Source organism: Pinus tabuliformis, chromosome 1_2, assembly GCF_031772625.1.
Source record: "Pinus tabuliformis cultivar Carrire ecotype Pingquan chromosome 1_2, CPIR1, whole genome shotgun sequence".
Taxonomy (NCBI): Eukaryota; Viridiplantae; Streptophyta; class Pinopsida; order Pinales; family Pinaceae; genus Pinus; species Pinus tabuliformis.
Genome location: NC_142298.1, coordinates 803,770,851 through 803,775,397, shown reverse-complemented (window position 1 = coordinate 803,775,397; position 4,547 = coordinate 803,770,851).

Sequence of the window (4,547 nt, the reverse complement as noted above, 5' to 3'; positions counted from 1 at the left end):
CAACGACACCAACAAGAAGCAAGTGATGACCAATTGACTAGAAACCGTAGAACCCAGTCAAATTTCACTTCGAAGTCAATGAGACAAATTTTGCAAATTAATAAAGGCAAACAATCAAAACATTGACAAATGCAAGCATACAAGATAGGAAAAGACCTTAGGGGCCAAGACACACTGGATTCTTAGGAAGAAACCTAAAAAATTCTCACATTCAAGGATCATCGCTACTTTATATACCCAAACCCGCGATTATCGCTACTTTGCATAGGCAAACCCGTGATGGCATCACTACTTTGTATAGAAAAAGTAGTGATGATTTCAGCACAACCAAAAAATGAAGAATTTTTTTTTCATCGCGACTTTAAGGTAAAAATCGCGATGCTATTGCGACTGTAAAGGGTAAACCCGTGATGGGCAAGGAATATGGGAAAAAACTAAAAAGATTCCAAGAAACAATTCAGACTTAGCACTCTAAGGCAGTAATCAGTGATGGTATAAACCTCAAGCTCTTGTGTCAAGCTCATTAAAAAATGAGACAAATCCCCTTCCAATTCGAGACTTTGATTAGATCTCGTAAAATCCCTCTCGAGTCTTTCACTTGATCTCGTAAGTGAACCTTCTTTCCATCCACTTAGGTGAATGAAATGAAGCTTGGGGGGCATGTACCTTGAATTAAGTCATTATGTTGGGGGCATGCAAACTTATCTCAAGCATAGTTTATATTTGTTTCAAGCTTGTGTAAAAAATAAAACCAAACCCAAGCATAGTTTATCTTTGTTTCAAGCTTGTGTAAAAATGAAACCAATTCCAAGCATAGTTTTTTTTCATGTTTCGAGATTGTGAAAAATGAAACCATCCTCAAGTATACTCAAGCATAGTTTCCTATGTTTCAAGCTTGTGTAAAAATGAAACCATCCTATTTTACATCTCGTGATTTCTGTTTCTATCAGCCGATTTCTGCTAGATGAGCCTTGGTTCTTTCATTCCATCGTGACCATTTATTTGGTTGATCATATACTTTCACTTGGTTGTTTTACCCTTGCCTAAGGAACATCTGCGATGAGTGGTCTTATTAGCCAACCTATTAACCTTTACCTATTTTGAGCAGTTCCCTCACGACCGAAACCAGTTGCTATCCTTTCATACCACTCGTTCCTCCAGGCGGAGTCCTCTTTTAGCTCTTTTCAGACTCCAAAAATATGAAAAGATCGATGACTGTTTTTCATTTCGAACTCGTTAAAGTAAATGAATTGACATCTACTCAGTATATGTTTAACCCTTTTCCGAACTAAGATAGACTATTGTACGAAAAAGGAACACCTTAGTCGAACATGGCTAGGAGGTTCTCTCGGATATTGTTTTCTACCTTTTAGTATTCGAGAGACAAATTATGAAAATGGACATGATGGAGTTTTCTTTTTCGCCTCTTTTTAGAACTCTCTAAATATGGAAAAGATACCGAGTTTTTCTTCCGTTGGACTCGTTAAAAATTAAACGACAAAAGACTCATCACCATGATGAGACCGAGTTTCTCCTTCCTAGGACTCATAAAAATTACTAGGATCGATTCATCCGAAGGATGGACTTATACAACAAGCATATGGTATCCTCTTCAATCTTGTGTAAAAATAAAGAGGTACTCGTTAAAAATAGCAGGGGAAAAATGAAGATGAAACATCTCTTGTATAGGCAGCATGTCGCTCTTGAACATGACACTCATCTGTTTCTCGTGTCGGGTTTGGGATATCCTCACTTAGTCACTTGTCCTTCTAGGTTTGGGTGATCCATTTTTCCTCTCATTTGACTATTCCACCTTGTCATTATGACCCTTGGTCCTATGTTGATTGTAATGCTGCCACACTCCGGAGTCGTGTCACCAATATGTTCAAGAGAAGTCCAATTTGCAGTTATTTACCTATACATTGTTTTAGTCATTACTATAGTCCTGAATATTATTCCACTTTATTCCTTGTTCCATGTCGATGATGGGGGATTCATCATTGCCCTCCTTCGATGGGTCACTTCCTGTCGACTTCAACTCATTATCCAGGAAGATGACTTAGGAACTCCCTTTTAGTACCTTAGAGCTGGCATGCCTTAATGGTTAGTTCTTCGCATCCGACGACAGGTCTTCATTATTGGCTTTTGATCAGGTGATTCCATGAGTGTTCGAGCTCAACTTCATTATCACATTCATGAATTGTATTGTTGTACCTTGAGAGCCATTGTCATTATTGGTGGTTTCTCTCGTACCTGTTAACGGTCCACATCATTGGTCAGTAATCAGGTTGATTTCTAGCATGTTCGACTTCAACACTTTTATTCGCATGTTAGAATCTGTACACTGATCGGGTTAGGATAGAGCATAATACCCTGAGTCTTCTCTGTTATGGCTCAGGCTGCATGGAGTTATATGTTATTCATGAATGTACACATGTTTCTACTATATGGATGGCTATGACCATACCATGAGACTTAATATTTATAATGATCCTTGTTATCTAGATGGTTGCGCCCATACCATGGATATTTTCATATATATACTTCATCATTCGAATGGCTGCATCCATGTCGTGGACTCATGTCTTGATCTCAGATATGTATATGTATATGTATATGCATCCTTGATTTTCAGGTCTCCTGACAGTGCATGTCCTCGTCCTTGCCAAAAGCTCGTAAAGCATCTCAGTCATCACTCCTCATTCTGCCTTCATGCTTTAGGGGGCATCTGTTACACAATATTTTGTCATGCCTCCTGCACTTCCCTGTGACATACCCTGAAGTTCCCTAAACATGATCATGATATAGTATACTCATCCATGTATATAATTCAAATCCCTCCTTTAACCTTGCTAGGAAAATCTCTGGAGCTTTCCCTGAAGAAATGGCTCTTAAAACCCTAAAATGAGGGTCATCATCCTTATGAAGCTCAAAACCGCGATGATCACCTGTTACACCATGTTAATCTAGTGATGGCATTGCTATATTCCCTTTCAAACCCATGATGGTCTCAAAAATGAAATTTTCCCAAAGAGGATAAGAAGCTTCAAGATCTAGAAGCTTCCAGAGCGGCGAGCTGGAGATGGTTTCACATAGATGAGGTCGAATCCTTTTAATTTGACCTCTTGGTCTCATCCCTATGAGATACCTCCTTGAGATGTGGGCCTAGTCCTATCTTTGGAGGAGTCCTAACTCCCTCTCCCAGCCTATAAATTCCTCCTCTCCCATTCCCAAATGGTTGATTTATGTCCATTTGCACCCCTATACTGAGCTTGTGCTTAGAGGCTATTCATTATACTTGGAGAAGGAGTGTTTGGAGAGTTTCTTGGCTTGGACCTAGATTACCACTCAAGGAGAGCCTTTCAACATCAAGGCTATGGTTGCAAGCTTCCCTTTATTCTTTAAATAATAATACAATTGTTGGTTCATCTTCCCAAAATATATATGTTCATGTATGTATTAGCTTGGCATTCCTTGATCAACTAAGTAGGTTATTATTAGATTTGCTATTGGTTTTGGCATGCTTTGTTGTCTCTTAATCACTTTTGCAGGTACATAAGTGCTGAAAGAAGCAGGAATAATTCTATGACACAAGTGGTTCGAGGATCTCAACAAAGGAAATCATAATAGCGTCAGAGTGAGGTAGGTCATCTCTCTCGTTCTACTTTTCAATTGTAATCTAGGAAGATGTCCAGTTGATTGTCACTTCAGTTCCTAGACCCACTCATTGGGCTAGAGGGATCGTCTCTATCCGCAGAGAGGATTAACCTTGTCAAAACACTTATAGGTACACTTGATGATGACAATGCATGGATTATCGATAGTGGAGACTCAAAACACATGGTAGGAGAAAATGGACAACTAAATACATTATTAAGAGGATAATCATCCCATTTAGTGGAGCTTGGAGACAACAATAAATACGAAGTCAAAGGCTTTGGAACTACATCTTTGGAGCTATAAGGTGGAGGAAATCTACATCTCAACAACATTATCTATGTTTCAGGTTTGAAAAAGAATTTACTTTCCATTTCTTGTTTATAAGATAAAGGAGATAAGGTTACTTTTGTGAATGGTAAAGTTGTGATTTGGGGAAAGGGTTCTAGTTTTAATAAAGCAAGGATTATTGGGATTCGTGAAGGAAGATTATATAGAGTCATAACACTGTCTCCTCAAGCCCATGTTCACATGAAAATTTGTCCCATTGAACTTTGGCATAGAAGACATGGACACACTCACTACAAGATAATACCCTCTCTAACTCAAATGGTGAAGGGCATCCCGAACATTAAGGAAGACCATGAAGTAGTATGCAAGGAATCTGCCTTGGGAAAGAATACTAGGAAACCCTTTACAAGTAGTGATATAAGGTATAAAGAAATACTAGACCTCATTCATTCTGATGTATGTGGGCCCATGTCTAATAAATCTCTCGGAGGCCATCTATACTATGTGACCTTCATTGATGATCACTCTAGAAAGACATCGATTTATCTCTCAAGACAAAATATGAAGTATTCAAAATTTAGATCCGAAGTTGAGACCCT